A 20203-nucleotide genomic window follows, 5' to 3' on the forward strand; every position below is an offset into this window, starting at 1 on the left:
GTCCACGAAGACGCAATGCCACTCCTTCTGGCCTTCTCTAAACTTCTCCATCAACATCCTCAGAGCAAACATTGCATCCGTGGTGCTCTTTCCTGGCATGAAACCATACTGCTGCTCACTAATCATCACCTCACTTCTTAACCTAGCTTCCACTACTCTTTACCATAACTTCATGCTGTGTCTCATCAATTTTATTCTCCTGCAGTTACTGCAGTCCTGCACATCCCCCTTATTCTTAAATATCGGCACCAGTACACTACTTCTCCACTCCTCAGGCAATCTCTCACTTTCCAAGATTCCATTAAACAATCTGCTGAAATACTCCACTGTCATCTCTCCTAAACACCTCCATGCTTCCATGGGTATGTCTATATAGGTACTACATATGGTAGTAATGAAAACAAATAGTAACAGAGAAAGCGAATTCAGCAATTAAACAAATAAAGTACATGACTTACATCAGCACTGTTCCATTTCAAACATATGGATCAGTAAGTAGAGACCTTTACCTTGCAAAAATAGTTTTAATAAAAAGGAAAACGGTTTAATATTTTAAAATGAAACTTACTTAACACTTGAGCACTTGCAAGAATGGAGATGTTAAAGGGAACAACTATTGCTAGTTTGGAGGCAAGCAGATGAAAGCTCTTACTGATTGGAGTGGGCCAGCTAATTGCAGTGTTTATTGTGTAACACAATCAATATGCCTGAGTCTCTGTGGCCCCTCAAATCACAGTGTTCTATAAATTAACAAAAAGGCAGGGGCAATAAAACAGAAAAAAATTACACTTTGTAATAAAGTACCTTACATTCACTAACAAATGAAGTAAACACTAAAAAAGCTTACTTGTACATGTACCTTTCAATTTTCATGGAAAGATTAAAGAAATGTGAAGAAAAAATCAAAATATATGTCAGTATTTGGCATTACATTGTACAACATATGATATGATTTTGCCTTGGCAAAAATAAATCTTTATGAGCTTTTTAATCAAGAGGCTGTACTTCACAATGAATAAAAGTATTAATGTAGCTGTCGTATGTTTAATGACAAATGTTCCCAGGCCCACATTATGGTTCATTTCATTCTCTGCTAATCAAAATTCTTTTACTGCATTGTTAAATTGAAAAGTTCATATTTTTGAAGAAAAAGTTGAAATCTTCATTTCTGAATAAAGACAAAGTAGACTTCAATATTATCCTGAAGTAAAACAAGCTATGTCATAAAATAGCACACACCTCTGGTACAGATCTGACGGTGTTGTAGAATGCAATGTTCTCTACATCTTCATAGAAACAGTGAATATGTACAGCTCCAGTCAGGCAGCGGGTGCAAATCTGCTCGCCTCCTATAATGTTATGTAAAATTGAATGCCTGGCCTTCAACACATTTATGACTTCTGCATTTTATGTGTTAAGAAATGTTTGTAATGGAAGTGGCACAATTCTAATTAACCCAGTGACAAGAATGTGATTACAAGAATTAAAATTTTCACACATTAAACTGCTTCATTACTGGGAAATTTAATTAAGGTGTTACTTTGTACTGTGCTACCCGCAACTCCAGTAACATAACAGTGATTAATGTTAGATTTAAGTACAGCCTTTGACAGCAACTTTGTTTTTCAATTATATTATAAAGAAAATAAAAATTTGCTATAAGTCTGTAATTATTATATTTGGGCCCTGCTATAATACTTTTCAACACTTGTCAGATAATGTATACTTTTAGTGGATCAGAAACTGTGACAGTTAATAAAAATTTATAGTTTTAACAATTGGGTGCTGCCAGACCAGCATTTTTGTTTTGTTTTTCACTACTGTTTTGGTGACTGGGCCTTATTGACAGTTAGTAAGTCTCATTTTACAAATTAAAATTATTATTTACTGTTCTTTCATCGATATGAAATTACTAAAGTAACATGCACAAAGAAAGCTTGAGAAGGTTATAAAATGACCATGAAATCTCAGACCTTTTCAATTTTGTAATTAAAGAAGTTAAAATCGGTGCCTCTAATATTTGTGAGGGTTTTGCATAGCAGTTTAGATTTATTTTGTTAGTCTAATGCAAAAAATGTTCTAATTTCCACATTACTTGTAGTTTACAGCATTATATTTTAAGTGGTTCAGTGCACTTTTTAGGCTGGTGTATGTTTTTTCAGTGCTCTAATCACATTTGTTTAGACTGGAGTTTCTATATCTATGGCATCTTTCAGAGACACCTTATAATGTCCACTAACCTATATAATTCCGTAGAATTAGGCTCAAGTTTCTCAGAATACATTTTATGTTGTAGTCTAGATGTTGCACTGTTCTCATGTACATTTTTTTGTGATTTTGTTGATGAAGGCAGGAATAAGTTAAACATACTGTAATTAAAGAGTGATCAGAAACAATTTGTTTAGTTGACTAATACATTTTGAATCTCACCACCAACTAAACAGAGTTTAGTTTACTTTTGCCTGGTGCTCTTCAGAGATGGCTCTTGTTTCCTTTAAAAGGTAAAACAACTTGATGTATTCTTTATTGTTATTGATTTGACTTTTCAGTACTTTTTGACTTACTAGGGTGTTGTACCATGTTAGCTATTATAAATGTAGTGTACCTTTTATTGGATAACTAAAAAGATTACAATATACAAGCTTACGAGGCATTACATCTCAGGCATTACATCTTATTACAGGCATTACATCTTGCCTGGAGAAGGGGCCTGTGTTGCCTTGAAAGCTTTTCAGTACTTTTTGATAAAGATATACTATATAAGATGGTATTTATATTTATGAAATAGTGAACATCAGGTTTATTAGTACCAGTATTTCCTTTGTAAAGATGTTAGATCATTGTATTATTCAAAATAGCTTTGCATCCTCTTAGCTGGGTTAGTATTTTCTATATCTTCAAATGAGTCTGATTAAAAGATAAAGTGGATCAATAACTATTTATTGCTAGTGACAACTCACTTAATCTGAGAGCTACATCTGAATTTGGTGCTGTTCATTATCCGTGCAGGTTTTTCTTCCCCACTACCAAAGAGCAACTCATTAACTGGGGAGTTCAGATGTCTTCTGTATGAGTTTCAGGGTCAGTGTAATGAGTGCATGAGTGGGTGATGGACTAGCATCCTGTCCTGTCCAGGGATGAATTAAATTAAACAGGTCTAAGAAGGTTATACAGTGTTGGCTAATTGTAATGTATAAGACAATAAGGGAAGCATAGATTTAGAAATTTAAAATCAAATTCAAAATGACAAAGCTATGAACACGATTAGTAAGAGGCCAAATGGACTGCATTGTGGCTGGACATACTGTATGTAATTTTATGATTTGTGACTTATGTTTAAAATTAGTATTACCAACTTGTACAGTTGCCTGAGTAAATTATCTAAAGAGATTTTATTTAATCATTTTATTTTTAGGCAGAGAATTTATATAGTTATATTTCATTTACCACTAAAACAGTACATATCAGAAAGTTATGGATGCATTGACTTAACAATAACAAAACAATTTGTGAATTAAAGTGAAACTTGATAAGATCATTAAAAATGTGATATACAGTGCACTAAACACGGTTTAAGGTAATGCAGACTACCGCACAATCATTATAGCTTTAATTTGTTATTTTGTCCCACAAAAACTTTTTAATCTCTGAAATATTCATAAAAAAGCTGACAGATTAATAAATTTGTAGATTTGGGATGCAATTACTAGTTGATATCTGCAATGGACTGGTGCTCTGTCCAGGGTTTGTTCTCTGCCTTGCATCCTATACTAGCTGGGATAAGCTCCAGCAGACTACCGCGACCATCTTCAGGACAAAGCGGGTTAGAAAATGACTGACTGTCTAGTTGGTATTAAGTAGGCCTGAGAGTCTGCCCTTGTGCCTTGTGCCTTGTTGGGACAGGCTCCAGATGCACCACTACCCTGCTCTGGATAAGCAAGTTTGGAAGATGGATGGATGAGAGTCTGTCTTGAGTGTGGGAATATTGGATGAAACAGCATGAATACTTTCACAATCAAAGAAGTTAATTTGTAAAGAAAAAAAGGCCTGTACATGTACATCAGCTTTAATTACAGTGACATTGTGAACCTTAAAACACTGAGGAGTGCGAGCAGCATAGAGCCACAAGCGATGCCTCAGTTGCAGCAAATCAGATGACAATTAAATGCTTATTCCTATACATGTAGCCTTGCGTTAAAGTTTAATGCAGTTTGATGTGTATTACCTTTTATTACTTTTTGCAGTTTGCTTGTTTTCATGTTGTATTTGCTTCAATTGCTTGTTTCCTATTTGGAACAAAATTTCATTACTCTGCATTGACCTGCTTTTTCCAAGTAATATAAACTTTATTTCTCTTCTTTCCTACTATTGTCATATGCAAATCTGATTCATATCCATACTATTATTTGCCACTAATTTAGAAAAATAATGGCTTTAATGTTCAAAAATGTAATTGCTGTTAGGAATAATTAATAAGAGTATAAAATGTAAAAAACAGAAATTCATGTAAAATATGAACTTTTTCTAACTTATGTAAGTTTTTTTTTCAGCCAAGAAGATTGTTACAGTGAAATTCCCAGAGATGCTTTTCCATCTAGTAAGTTGAAATTGGTTATAGTTTGATTTATAAAAATAATTTAACTATATACACTTACCATTTGGGGCACCCGGTGCTGTTCTGGTTTGTGGCACCAGTTACATTTTGAAACCCAGCATAGCCTGTGGTGTTCCCCTATGCAAACTGAGGATCTATTCAAAATTTAGATAGATAGATAGATAGATCTTTATTGATATTGTCACTTTTACAAAGGAACAATGAAATTGAAGGAAATTATTTGTGTTAGGATCAACAGTGTGGATTTGCATAGTAAAATAACAAGTACACATCTCCCTTTATATATTAAGTGCTATTCTATGTTTAATGGGGCTACATAGTGTTCCTCCATTGGCCACAGGATATTATTTTATCACCGGCTGACACATTTGTGCAATGTGACTTCAACATATGGTTACATTTCTTTTTTTTTTTTTTTTACAATTGAAGCACGAATAAGTAAAGTGACTTGCTGAAGGTCACATATTGTCAGTAGCAGGATTTGAACCTACAACCTTTGAGGTCCAAAGCCTTAACATCTTCACCAAACTGCCTATCGGTTCAGAAGTGTCTAAATCCCATTAAAGAACAGAAAACATAGTAAACATTGTAAGGAAAATTTCCATGCCATATCAGACATTTAGCCCCATTTTCATAACTAGGGTCTTCCTTCATTTTGACCACCCTGAACCACTTATTTGGAAAATTAATGCCTTTTTCCTCAAATATTCTCCTACAGTTGTCATTGTTCTAATCAGCTAAACCATCAAAGCCACTTCATGCAATATCTACATGTAGGAATCTTAGAAGGTGCCTTATGATAAACTTCATTGCTTGAAAATGTACCTCATTATTTTTTGGAATTTGAACACTAGCTTCAGAAATGCAATTTATATCTATTTTTCTTTAACCTCCGTATAAGTAATATTTAATTTGTGTCATGTACATGTCAAAATGAATGGTTAGGTGGTGCAGAGGATAGTGCTCCCGACTCACAGCACACAGGCCTGGTCTGCCTGCATAGAATTTGTATGTTCTCCCTGTGTCTACATGGGTTTTCCACAGCTACTCCCATTTCTCATCACCCCCATAAATTGTTTGCTTAATTGGTGTCCTTTAATTGGTCCTCCATGACTCAATGCGAATTTGTAGGTGTGGGTGGATGTTTGTGTGGCATCACACCCAGAATTTGCTCTTGCCTTACACTGCTAGAATGGGTTGCATTTTTCCTAATACTCTGAAATGTTTACAAGATGAATGCATACATAATAGCAACAAATGTGTTATTTAATAGTATTTTGAAAAAATAAAGATTTTTTATCATTGAACTCAATTAGTTAATTCCATATTTAACAGTTCTTCCTGCATTTTGTTTCACAGATCAAAAACGTAATAAGAAGCAGACCTTTCTCCAGAAGGTAAATATATCTGTTTCCATTACTTAGTAAATATATGTTTGGAAAAAATATCAGATATTTACCCTTCAAACTCAGCAGCTTATCTAAAGGCCATGTTACATTGTTTATTTCTCCAGTGATTTTCAGATACAGACTTTATTTACATAATCTGAATGATTCAGAGGAAGATGTGGTGTAATGCTTTAACTGCTAGTCGTGTAGCCTGACATCCTCAGTGACTCACACATAAGAGTGGGCCGACAACCAATAAGTACTCATCCAGAAATACAATGCATGTAATGTAGCAATAAGGACCGCGCGTGTTTGGGACCTGACAAACAGAAGAGAGGCTCGTCTGTCTAATATCTCATATTTTACATAACCTTAAAAAAAATGTGAAAAAAGTGCAGAGATTGTAGCTGAACTCACCTTAAGTCTATGCATGGGCACCGATGCCATCATTGGAAATGTGAATCTGTACTGGAAAGTCTTCACACAGTCATCTAATTTGACATTCCCTGTGATTTCTAGTTGTTTAATCTGATACGATTAGGTAACAAGAGCAGCAACTGCAGTTATCAAGTCTGACAGAAGTTGTGTAATGTGAAATCAGCTGGCGGGCTTACATAAGAATTTTAAAAGAAAGATAGTTGATGGAATTGCTTGTTTCTGGTGGTATGTTCATACCTAATTGAGAAAAATCTTTGACATCAGAAGTATTTAAGTAGAGCCTCAATGGATTATGTGAATCTGAAGATTTGTGTTTACAATACAGTGCCAATAAGAATTGTTTTAAAAATCATTATTTCCAGCCTGCATATTTAAAATTACATGGCATTGAAATGGGGGGGAGAGGGGTCAATACACGTCACTCAGTCCAAACCATTTTATTTTTTTATTGACTTCAGTTATTTCAGTGCGTATCTAAGTACCATGTCAGCCCTCCATGGATTTTTATATTGGGTCCCCAAGTTTAACTTATGGGTGTTTGCTTGTTATTAATTAGCGTATTAATCACATGAAGATTAAAGAACTGGACTCTTTGTTTAAATAGACAACTTGCTTTTGCTTCCAGTTTAGAACTTTTCTAAGAAATTTAGACAAATATTGAAAGCAAATGTAAAAAAAAGTGATGCTTTATTTTTCCATCTTTGCTTCCTCTTAATTTTTAACCCTGCTTAGCATTATTTCCATCATATTAAACGACATTTCTTTTTCATACTTTGATAAGCATCATGTTTTCTGTGAAATGTGCATGATAGTATCCAGTAATTCACTCAACAGTCTGCCATAGCATCAGGTAACAATGCTGAGCTTTTTAATCAATATTGATATTTTAACCAATATTTTTAAAGGGTCGAACATTTGTATTGATTACCAAACAGTGGGCTGAAATACAGTCCTAGGCAAGTAGAAGTGTTATAGTATTTATAAGTATTCTATATAACCATATGATATAATGAAATAAAATGGAAATGCTAACATAAGTATTTTTCAGTGAATCAGAATATCCACCACAGAACACAAATAGCATGGTAGCTAATAACAATATGACAGTGAAATATTAAATATTCAGGTTATTTGATTCCAAAGGCACAAAGATGATTATGCGTGGGCCACCTGCATAAAGCATTCAAAATTAAATTTCAAGACTGATAAATCTGTTTGATTTCTCAGTGATTAACTGTGAATTTGACCAAAATTCTTAATCTGCCATTGTTTGTAATTCAGGATTTTGTATATCGCTTTAGATGTAAGTATCCACTAATCAGTGCTTTTCAAGTTCAGTACTGTGGCTGCAGGTTTTTGTTCCAGTCAGTTTCACAATCAACCACAGTAACTCTAATTGATCTTGTTATTTAATTAGCTGTCATTTTTCTTCTTCGTCTCTTATCCTGCATTAAAAAATCATAGCAGCGTTAGATTAACTCTCATTTGAAATTTAGCAGTGTTAGTATTTTGACATTACTTTAAATTTTGTTTTTTTCCTGTTAGTTTTATGTAAAAGTACCTTTTTACTGTGGACTTTCCTCCCTTAATTGTATCCTAACAGTGGCAGTCTGTAATGTGCGCCCCCCCCCCCCCCCCCCCCCAGTATTTTCAAAACTCTACTTAAATTAATTAGGTAATGCAAAATAATCATGAAATACATTTTCTCATTTGCACGACATGCCTGGTGTCAGCGCATGTCAACATCCATTAAATATTTGTTCAGACCTGTATTTATTTAATTTCTGTGTGAATGCCTATATTTCATGAGTGAACAGTGCCGGCCGAATGAGTGTATGCAAGTCATTGATCTTTTGGCAGGCAGATGACCAAATATTAATTGGTTGCTTTCAGATTCTTCCAGGGATGCAGCTCTCTCCGCCTCAGACTCTCCCACATTTATTGGCAGTGAATTAGTATTGTTTTAGTTTTTTTTTAATCTAATGTGATTGGACAGTTGTCAACAATTAAATGGTTCACAGTTCATACCCGCCATGAATGTAACTACATATGAGCAAGTGTGACTTTAAGGAGACGGCAACTTCAAGTGGTACTTCAGAAATCAAAGAAAATTCAGTTATTTCTTTAATGAAACACGTCTTTTCAAATCTTTTACTTGAAGGAAAAAAGAAGTTACCGACTTAAGAATTCAGCGGCAGGCAAGTGACTGAGGACAAGCTTACACATTGACTTTTTCCAGCTCTTGTTATGACAAACAGTTGGCTAACTGGATGTGGTATAAGTAATGCCTTGTTTACTTTCCCTGTTTGTTGTTTCAAACTGTCGGCACTGAAGCATTGTTTTAGGTCTCGTACCCCTCCATCATTGTCCACATCTTTCTGAAAAATGAAAGCAGCATTAAAGCAGCTGCAGTTATCTAGACAATTTTTTTTTTTTTTTTTTTTTAATATTTTTATTTTATTAATTTTCATTGTAATCATTCCATACAAACAGATCAATTTATAACCCAACAAATTTGAAGACAAATCAAACCCCACCCCTGAGAAGGAGAGCTTAGCTAAAGGAAAATTGCTTTAAGCTTTTTAATAAGGCAACATTAGACAAAAGAAGGGGAGAAGTAAATATCTATATAAATAAGAGATAGAGAAGGGAGTTAAATGCAATAATAGTTAATTCTCTTATTCTAAAATAATATTGATTAAATCCTGCCATGTTTTGAAAAAATTTTGTACAGATCCTCTAACTGAAAATTTGATTTTTTCAAATTTCAAATAATATAAAACATCGGTTTCCCACTGACTTATAAGAGGAGAATTAGGATTCTTCCAATTTAACAAAAAAGTCTGCGTGCCAAGAGTGTAGTGAATGCAATCACCGTTTGCTTGTCCTTCTCCAATTCAAGTCCATCTGGAAGGACACCAAACACAGCTGTTAGTGGGTTAGGAGGGATTGTGATACTAAGGCTGTCTGAGAGGCACTTAAAAATTTTTCTCCAAAATGATGTTAGTTTGGTGCAGGCCCCGAACATGTGACCCAGTGAGGCAGGAGCTTGGTTGCAGCGCTCACAGGTTGGATCCTGGCCTGGAAACATTTTGGACAGTTTTAAGCGAGACAGATGAGCTCGATATATAATTTTTAGTTGAATAATTCTATGCTTTGCGCATATAGAACTCGAGTGAATTCTCTGCTTTGCTACCTTCCACTCCTTTTCTGATATATTGATTAAGAGATCTTCTTCCCAATGTCCTCTTGGATCTTTGAAAGGTAGGGACTCTAATAAGATTTTATATATTGCGGAAATAGTGTTTGTTTCCTCGGAATTGAGCAGTATTTTTTCCAGCATTGTGGAGGGTGCAAGGTGGGGGAAATCGGGCAATTTCTGTTTAACAAAATTTCTAATTTGAAGATAGTAAAAGAAATGTGTAGCTGGGAGGTTAAATTTTGAACGTAATTGTTCAAAAGATGTAAATATGTTGTCTATATAAAGATCTCTGAGCATTTTAATCCCAAAACTTTTCCAGGTATTAAAAACTGGATATACTTGCGAAGGTTGAAAGAGGTGGTTCTCTTGCAGAGGTGCCACTGATAAAAGATTTTCCATCTTAAAATGCTTCCTAATTTGGTTCCATATTCTGAGTGAGTAAAGCACAATTGGGTTATTAGTATATTTGCGATAACTTTCATTTATTGGAGAGCAGAGCAGGGAATATAAAGAAGTACTACAGGATTTTACTTCTATTGCGGACCAAGCCTGTGTATGTTCATTTATTTGTGTCCAGGTTTTTATGGCTTGTATGTTTGCTGCCCAGTAATAAAACTGAAAATTAGGTAAAGCCATGCCACCTTCTGCCTGAGGTCTTTGTAGGGTCGCTCTTCGGATACGTGGGTGTTTTGAGTTCCAAATGAATGAGGTTATTATTGAATCTAACTGTTTAAAAAACGATTTATTGATATATATTGAAATGTTTTGAAATAAAAAGAGAAGTTTAGGAAGGATATTCATCTTAACAATGTTAATTCTTCCGGCTAGAGTGAGATGAAGGGTTGACCATCTATGCAAGTCTTGCTTAATTTTTTCCATACAGACGCCAAAATTTTGTTGATAAAGAGCTTTATGTTTACTTGTGATATTTACCCCTAGGTATTTAAACTGATCTGCTATGGTAAAAGGTAGGGTGTCTAATCTAATATTATATGCTTGTGAATTCACTGGAAAGAGTATACTTTTATTCAGATTAATTCTAAGACCAGATATCTTTTGAAATTCTGTTAGTGCTGTTAAAACAACAGGGACAGTGTTTTCTGGGTCCGATATATATAAGACCATATCATCTGCATATAGAGAAATTTTCTGTTCCAGTCCTTCTCTGACAATCCCCTTTATCTGATAAGAATTTCGGCAGTGAACCGCCAGTGGTTCAATAGCGATTGCAAACAACAGTGGCGACAAGGGACATCCTTGTCTGGTACCACGTTCTAGTTTAAAGTAGTCTGAGCAAATGTTATTAATACAAACTGAAGCTTCTGGACTGGTATACAAGCACAAATATTCGGGCCAAACCCAAATTTCTCCAATGCAGTGAAAAGGTAATTCCATTCGATCATGTCAAATTCCTTTTCGGCGTCTAATGATAGTAATATCTCTGGGGTGTTTGATTTTGCTGGTGAATATATAACATTAAACAAGCGTCGGAGATTTGAAGATAGATGTCAGCCTTTAATAAATCCAGTTTGATCTTGTGATATTACCGAGGGCAGCACTTTCTCCATCCTTCTAGCTAGGATTTTTGAGAGTATCTTAACATCATTATTCAGGAGTGAAATTGGTCTATATGATGCACATTGTAACAAGTCCTTATTTTGTTTAGGAAAGACGGTGGTTAATGCTTGTCGAAATGTTTGAGGTAGTATTTGGTGGTCTTTAGCTTCTGTAAATGTTGCCAATAAGAGTGGAGCTAGCTGAGTGGAGAATTTCTTATAAAACTCTACGGGGTAACCATCAGGGCCTGATGATTTCCCGCTTTGTAGTGACTTTATAGCGTCTAGTAATTCTGTTAGCGTTAGAGGTTTATCCAGTTCCTCAGCACTTAAAGCATCTATTTGTGGTATTTGTGAATTATCCAGAAATGCATTAGATTGCGTGTTGTCTTCTTTGGGCTCAGTGGAATATAAAGACTTATAGTAATCTCTAAATGTGTGCATTATTTTATTATGGTCGATGATTTCTTCTCCATTCTTGTTGGTGATTACTGGTATTGCATTGTGAACTTCTTGTTTATGAATTTGTTGAGCTAAAAGCTTATTAGCTTTTTCTCCGTGTTCATAGTAATGCTGTCTAGACTTATAAATAAGTTGTTCAGTTTCTTTAGTTGTTAAGATGTTAAGTTCTGTATGCAGGGCCTGCCTTTTCCTGTGAAGAGCTTCACTTGGACGCCTGGTTTGTTCTTCATCTATTCTAGTAATTTCATTTCTTAGCTCTGACACTTTCTTGGTTTCTAATTTATTTCTATGGGAAAGATATGAAATAATCTGGCCTTTAGAGTTTCTCAGAGTGTTCCTGCAGAAACCTCTGTGGACGTGTTTGTCTCTAGGAAGAAGCTGATTTGTTTGGATATAAATTCTGTGCAGTTCTCGTCTGCCAATAAAAGAGGGTTAAGACGCCATCTGCGAGGTGAGTGTGAGGGGCTTAATGATTTTAGCTCCAAGACTAGAGGGGCATGGTCAGAGATAACAATTGTGTCATATTTGCATGATTTAATTGTAGGCAGGAAATTATTATCTATAAAAAAATAATCAATTCTTGAGTAGCTATAATGCACTGGTGAGTAGAACGAATATGTTCTTGAGTTTGGGTTAAGAAACCTCCAGGGGTCTGATAAGTTGTGATCATTTAAAAACTGTGTAATTATCTTTGCAGTATTAGATGTCGTCCCCCCTGTCACAGGAGTCCTATCTAAGAGTGGATTTAAAACACAATTAAAGTCCCCAGCCATTATAATTTTATGAGTGTTCACATTGGGAATGGATGCAAATAGATTTTGCATGAATTCCTTATCATCAACATTGGGTGCATAAACATTTATCAAAATCATTTTACTGTTATATAAGTTGCCCATGACCATCACATATCTCCCTTCAGGGTCCGACACTACCTCTGATGCTACAAATGGAACTGTTCTATGTATGAGAATTCCCACCCCTCTAGTTTTCTTTATAAAGCTAGAATGGAACATTTGGCCAGTCCAGTCTTTTTGTAATCTGAACTGATCCTTGGTTAGTAAGTGGGTCTCCTGTAGAAATACTATTTTAGCGTTTAAGCCTGTTAGGTGAGAGCATACTTTCTTTCTCTTTAATTCGTGATTCAGGCCTTTAACATTCCAGCTCACAAAGTTAACTGTCCCATCATGGAGACATTGATTCTGAGTTTTTAATGTCATTTATAGTTTTAATTGGTAATATGACACTTTTAATCTTAGTTTCAAGATTCCCCATGAGTTATTGCATTTTAGCCTATTGTTGCATTGATATTTATAATTATAAGAATTACAAGAATAGATTAGATATAACCTGCTCTCCTTCTCTCCCCCCTTTCTCTCCCCACCCCCCCCCTTTTGCCTCCCCACATGAGGCTAGATCCCACTTTGCGATGTTCCAGTCCTCTGACAAACGAAGAGACAGAGCACGTCCAAAACAAAACAAACCCCACCCTGCAGCGGCGTAACAGAATTAAAACAGAGATATCTTTTGCAGTTAAATTCTTAATACTATCTGCCGAAAATGTTCTCATTAACAATATTTAAGCTTGAAATAATCTTCAGCGCTTTTAAGTTAAGATATTAAGATTAAAAAAAAAAAAAAAAAACAACCCTGGGAATGATTTTAAAAACTAGTCTAGGATAAACCTGGTAATTCCTACTGTAATAGTATAATGGTAATTGTATAAATAGTAGAACAAGCAATAAACCAAGGGTATGAAGTTAAACAGTCTACTTTAAGGTATAGTAAAATAAAAAAAATAAAAAAAATATAAAACGAATCCTACTTTAATCACTTCCACATTTTCACACTCACGTCTATAACTCTAGAACTCTGATTAAAACATAAACATATAACATATAAAGTCCAGATAAAAAAAAAAAAAAAAAGAAAATAAGGGATGTATAATTATAATACCAGTCTCTTTAAACATGGATCCAGAGATCAGATCATAGGTCCTTCCCGTGCCTTGATAGAATACGGCTCTTTATTAACTTTCAAAAAAGTGTCGGAAACAGCTTCTTTAGTTCTTTTTCAGCTTCTTCTTTGCTGAAGAAAATATAATGTCGATCTTGAACTTCCACTTTCAGTTTGGCAGGATACAAGAGGCTGTATTTGATATCGGCTTTCCGTAGCATCCTTTTAATGTCGATGTAGGATCTGCGTTTTGCAGCTGTTGATGGTGAGAAGTTGGGGAAAATACGAATAAGATTATTTTCGAATATAATCTCTTGCTTGTGTCTGAGAAGTGCCATCACATCAAGCTTACATCTTAGTCGCTCGAAGCGGACAATAAAAGACCTAGGTTTAAAGGCGCTTGGTATCTTTGTGCGATAAGCCGTGGCTACCTCAATGTTGAGTTTAAAGTCATCTCCAATTATTTTAGACAGTAATTCTACTGCAAATTTCACTGGGCTTGAGCTTTCTCGTTTCTCAGGTATACCCTCAATTCTTATATTATTTCTTCTGCACCCATCCTCCAGGGCTGCAAGTCTGTCTCCAAGTTTTTTTGCATTCCGAGTTCGCAGCTGTGGCTTTTTCATCGGCGTTAGATGCCAGTTGTTCCGCTGTTTCCACTCGAGCCGTGAGTCCCTGCTTAACGTCTTCCAGCTGATCTGAAACGTCATTAATATGATCATCAAGCCTTTTCTGTTTGGAATTAGTTTCTTCAATGTGTTCCACTAATTTCTCCAACATAGCTTTAAAGTTCACGTCAAAACGTTTAAATAAACGCGTTTCCTTATCTTTGTTATCCTTCTTGAGCTCAATGGCCACCTTCTTAAGATCATTTGTGTTATCTTTCTTAAGCTCCTTCATGGCCGTAACCATGGCAGTGGACTGTGTAGCGACCATCTCTTTCTGTGTAGCGATCATCTCTTTCAGTTCGGACAGTTCGCTTCGGCTTTCGTGCTCCGCAAGTGAAAATGCAGCTCCTGTTACAGGCTCGCGATGAGTAGATGAGAGCACGTCCTGCAGAGCCCTTTCTAGTCTCGAATGATCCTCAGAAATCGGCGATCCATCGCGACCTGTATCACTTGCACCTTCGCTCCCATTTTCACTCTCGACTGGAGACGATACAATGGAGCGGGGTCCCAGGAATTCTGTGCACTCGTCTGCCTGTTCCAGGTCAGTCTCCGTGAGGCCATACCTTACACTTGCACTCAGGCCGGAAGTCTGTCCGGACTTTGATGCAGCTTTAAGTTTCTTTTCTGGTTCTTTCTGACTTTTCTTCTTGTTACTCATGCTTGTATATTGTAGTGGAAGTTCCTTGGTCGGGTTAAATACAGGATACCTCTAAATAATATGAAATACGTGGGAAAATAAAGCCGCTGCTAGCGGAGCTCTGCTTCAGACGTCCATCTCCTATAAACGGACAAAACCAATGGACAAATTTTTTTAACCAGTGTGCCATGGCACAGTGGTGCACCGTGAGAACTACCCAGGTGTGCCATGGAAATGGTAGTGTAGTGCATCTGGGTCTGAACCTGAGAAGGACAAGCTCCGCAGGCAGTTGAAACCTGTCTGAGGAAGACAGGATTACCTGGTGAAGCTGGCATAAAAGTAACTCTGTGATTGCTCTGTTGCAGACGCATCTCCAGGCTGCTAAAGTACAACTGCCTGGGTATGTCGTTGCCAGAGAGCCTCACAAGGCTGTTAGATAGTGGGCATACAAGTTGCCTCTGAGGCAGAAAGGGGTGGGCAAAGGGACAAAACAGCTGGGAGATGCCAACAAAGTGGTCACTACGTGCCATGTCTGCAAACGCTGATCTCGGAGCTCCTTTTTTACTGGCTTCTCATGTAGTCCTGCATCTTCAGGCAGTTGAGCACGTATATGAGATATACTGTGTTTGGGGTTAGTAGACAGTGGTGTACCTTGGGATGTTTTCAGGTTACAAAAAGATTGCCGCCAAAGAAGAATGGTTGGGAAACACTGATGTAGACAATAGTATGAGGTTATTTTTTTTTGGCAATGAAATGATTCAATGTAATCAGAAAGTAGCTGAGAAATTTTCAGGCCTGAAGGAAAGGAGGCAATATTTATGTACAAGGAAATATAGGTATCCTGATCATAAAGGTAGGAAAAGATTTCAGTTGGACTTATCCTGTTGATGTAGTACAAGACAGGTTGGGGGGTGAACATTGTGGATCTTACAATGTGAATTTGTACCCAGGTGAGGTAAACCTGGCAAACTTGCACAGGATTTGGCAGACTGGCAGCAAGTGCAGAATAAAATTAGGGTGGGAATGACTCTGTGGGTGTGGTAAATGATAAACTGGGATGCAAGACTTGAGAATCAGAATACTAGTGATTGTTTTATGTGGATTTATGGAAGCAGTGGAAATGGACACAGAATGGGCACTCTATTAGCAGAAGCACAGTAAGATTTAGATTGGATTTATGCTATGGATGTGTTAAATGACAGATTACAGAGGTAGGGCTGCAGACAGTATGGTGTGGGTTTTGGTAGAATGGTGAACTGTGCAAGTTCGCAGAGTATTGGGCATTTTAGAGACAGGTGTATTATAAAATTTGGGTGGCAGGTGAACCTATTCCTTTCCACATTGATAGGACAAGTTATGGAAAGAATAAGAGGACTGTGGATGTTACGGACTGAAGGTTTGGAGCATAGTATAAATGGGAAATCTGGCATCAGATTGAGCATCATGCTGGAAAGGGTGTAATACATTTTAGCCTGGATCTATCCTATGGGTCTGGTACTGGACAGGCCAAGATGTGTATTGACACTATGATAAGGACCATGAGAGCATATGGAATGACTAGATAGACAGATATGGAAGGCACTATTTAATAGATCCTCTAAATCCCCAGAATAAAAATGCTAAATTATCCCAATGTAACATATATTAATGCTTGCTAAATATCTATTTAAATTTAATAGGCTAGTTTTGTCATTTTTGGATTAACACTAAAACAGAAAATTTGTGAAATAATGGCCGTCTTAATGAGAGTAATTAAAATAAGATTTTAATTTGTTTAGAACAAAACCTGCAGCCACGGGGGTGGGAATTGGGGGGTGAGGCCATAGGGCTAGACATGAGAACCACTGCAGTAAATTAACAAATGTAAATGTAAGCATGTGATTATAAAGAAATGACATTCAGAATTAACAATAAAGTAATTATATTTTTTATTTAAGAAATTACAGCACATTTCCTATTATGGAATTAATAATAATACATTTTATCATATTGCACAATCAATAACATCACTAGTTGCCTCATATAATAAAATAAATTATTAAACAATGAAAATTAGAAAAAATTATAGACTTAAACATAGCAGAACAGTTACAATATAAAAATAAATTAAAGCGTAAATATAAGCAGAGTATTAAGAGACAGAGATAAAAGCTAGTTAATGAAATGTACAAAATACACATTGAAGAAGATGCGTCTTTAAGTTTCTTTTAAAAATCTCTAACGATGCAGAGAGTCAAATAGATTGTGGGTGTTTGTTCCATAAGGGTGGACCAATGGAACAAAATACCTGGTTGCCTATAGTGCATATCTATATCTGTGAAACAACCAGAAAGTAGCAGACCCGGACCTTAGCTAAGCAGTTGTTGTAGGTAAGATGAGCAGGAGCAGAAGCAGGACACCTTTATAGACTAGAAGGAGAATCTTAAAATGGATCCTCTCCTTGACAGACAAAAAGGAAAGGGATGATAAAGCTTTAGGTATGCAGATATATTCATGCATAATTGTTAGTACATGTGCAGCACAGTTTTGAACTTGCTACAAAGTATAGATGGTGTTTAGGGTAGGCCAAAAACAGAGAATGGCAATAGTCAAGATGTAATAAAATTCGGGTGTGGAAGCAAGTTTTCATTGACATAAGTAGATAAACTTGGTCTAAGTACAGCTATGTTCCTTAAATGGTAAAAGGAAGTTTAAAAGACTTTGAAAAGAAAATGTGGGGTCTGTTTTAACTCCAAGATAAGTAACAAAGGAGAAAGGAATTAAATTAGTATTGATAACATCAGACTTTTTGATTTGACAGGGAGTGCCCACTTCAATAGCTCCTGACTTGCTGCTATTTAACTCCAGGTAGCAATCAGTCATCCACTTCCAGATGTCATTCACACATTGAAAGACAGTTTGAATAGAACTGGATCAGGAATGGAGAAGTATTGTCCAGTCTTTGCACATCTGGCATGAGGAAGAATCGTCTGCAGACATGAAGAAGCAGAACAGAGAGTTCTAGTGGGAACATATGGAGAGACCAATGACTGGAGATACTGAGAAACAGAACCATTCAGAGAGCTAAGTCAAGAAAAGAGTTTTCAAGTGGATCCTTGTAGCAACAGGAAGCCAGTAGACAGACTAAAGTAGAGCAGTAGTAGGAGTGAAACGGGGAACAGGGAACACCAGTAGAGCACTTGCATTCTGGAGGACCTGAAGAGGTTCAGTAGCAGATGAAGGAAGTCCCACCAGGAAAGAGTAGCAATAATCCTGCTGAGAGGCAACCAGTGCCTGAACAAGGAGTTGCATGGTATAATTAATGTGGAAGGGTCAGATCTTCTGAATATTATGAAAAAAGAAATAACACAATTGGGTCACTGTAGAAATACATTAATTGAGTGAAGGTGAGGAGACTAAAGTCATGCCAAAGTCAAACTCGTACAATGATTGATGGTAAAAGGGCAAGAGCAATGCTTAATGACAAATCTGAGGAGGGAGGATCATAATATAGAATATAGGAAGTTTAAGGTGATGAGTATTCTTCTGGGATGACATGGCAAAGAGACAATTGGAGATATGAGTAGTAGGAAATGAGAAGAAAATGTGTACATCATCAGCACAGAGGTGGTAGTAGAAGCCATGAGATAAAATAACATTGCCTAAGGAGTGAATGTAGAAAGAAAGTGAACTGGGTTCAAAAGTTATCATTAAGGCACACCTATGGAAGGTTTCTCTGGAGAAGACAAAGACTTAGACCAGCAGACACAAAAATATTGCTTGGAAAGGTAGGACCTGAACCAGTCCAAAGCAGAACCATGGACACAGAATTTACTGAGGGAAGAGATAAGAGACTGGTTAACAGTATTGACAAAAGGTCAGAAAGGATAAGGACAGAGGAGAGACAAATGGGTAGAGCAGATCTAAGAGCAGCTGTGACTGAAAGCAGTGCAGTCTGTGTAGAGTGATCGTTGAGGAATTGAGATTGAAAGTGATCTGGAAGATTGTTGTCAGAGAGTAAACAGGAGAGTTGTTTGAAGGCTATGTGTTCTGGAGTCTTGGACAGGAATAGCTGATGGGAGACAGGACAGTAATTTTCAATGGCAGATGGGCTGAGAGAGGGTTCCTTGAAAATAGGAATCACATGAGACTTCTAGAAATTAGTAGGGAAAATATCAGAAGCCAGTAAGGCATCAAAAAGAGAACAAATGTAGGGGATCAAGGAAGGACATATGGACTGAAGACGTTGTAAATGAACAGGATTCAGTACACATGGCACGGGTCTGTGGTTACAGAGCAGCTCAGAAATCAGATATGATTAAAAGTAGTCCATCACAGACACTTCAAGGGTTTGAACATTAAATTCTAACTAAGAAGTGAAATCCTCATTCTAACTGCCTTTAACACTGAAAGTCAGCTGTAGCCTGTATGCAAACTCCTAAAATGAGATTTTGCTGCAGTGCTCATGTAAAGCTAATTATGTTGATTCACCATTCCAGGAATGACCAGTAATGGTTGTTTCATTGTTTTTGATAATAAAGTGTAAAATAATATAATGGTTTTTTTTTGCTTTCAGACCCCTCAAGAAAATACATCAGATCTGCAATATGTCCAGTTGAATGTGAAGAAAAATGCACACAGAAAGCCACAGACACCTGAGGAAAAAGTGTATTATTCATCAGTTAATACCCGAGCTTTGAATCATCAAATTTAAGTTGTCTAAACTGTTTTTCATTATTAGCAGACTCATGTGGTCATTATTTTCAAATCTTACCAAATCTGCCATAGAATGCTCTTTATGTCAGCACTGACCTCTTATCTCTATATCATTCATTTTACATTTTTGAGCACTGATTGGATGGTAGTTTCATTTGCTTTTGAGACCAACATTATTTTAGTACTTAAAAATAAGGTATTTCCTAAAATTTGGATTAACGTTATCATTGGCAAAATGGCTGTTAAAAATCACACTTTTGTTAAATACTTTCCAGTAAGCACATACCTCAAATATCAGAGTAGGTAATTAAGGTGCTCCACTATCACCATCCCATCCCATCCCATCCTGTGAAATGTCACAAATACATATCAAGAACTGTAACTATTGGACAGAAAATTGATTGTAACAACATGAATTGTTTTATTTGCAAAAAATGTATTTTATTTAATTTTGAGAGATGGATGACCAGCACTTGATTGGTGCTTATTAAGAACATTACATTAAAAGGTGTTAAAAATACAAATCTTAATCCAGATTAAGAAGTGAATTCTAAACATACACATTAAAATTGATCAAATTATTATTGTT

General features: G+C 36.2%; 1 long non-coding RNA gene across 1 annotated transcript; it reads left to right on the forward strand.

Annotated features, from left to right (window-relative positions):
- Positions 1–4540: 4540 nt before the first annotated feature.
- On the forward strand, positions 4541–19921 carry LOC114645734 (uncharacterized). The gene is made up of 3 exons (XR_003715183.2): positions 4541–4597; positions 5975–6012; positions 19475–19921. It is a non-coding gene; the product is annotated as an uncharacterized LOC114645734 (long non-coding RNA).
- The last annotated feature ends 282 nt before the right edge of the window (positions 19922–20203 follow it).

Source organism: Erpetoichthys calabaricus, chromosome 1, assembly GCF_900747795.2.
Source record: "Erpetoichthys calabaricus chromosome 1, fErpCal1.3, whole genome shotgun sequence".
Taxonomy (NCBI): domain Eukaryota; kingdom Metazoa; phylum Chordata; class Cladistia; order Polypteriformes; family Polypteridae; genus Erpetoichthys; species Erpetoichthys calabaricus.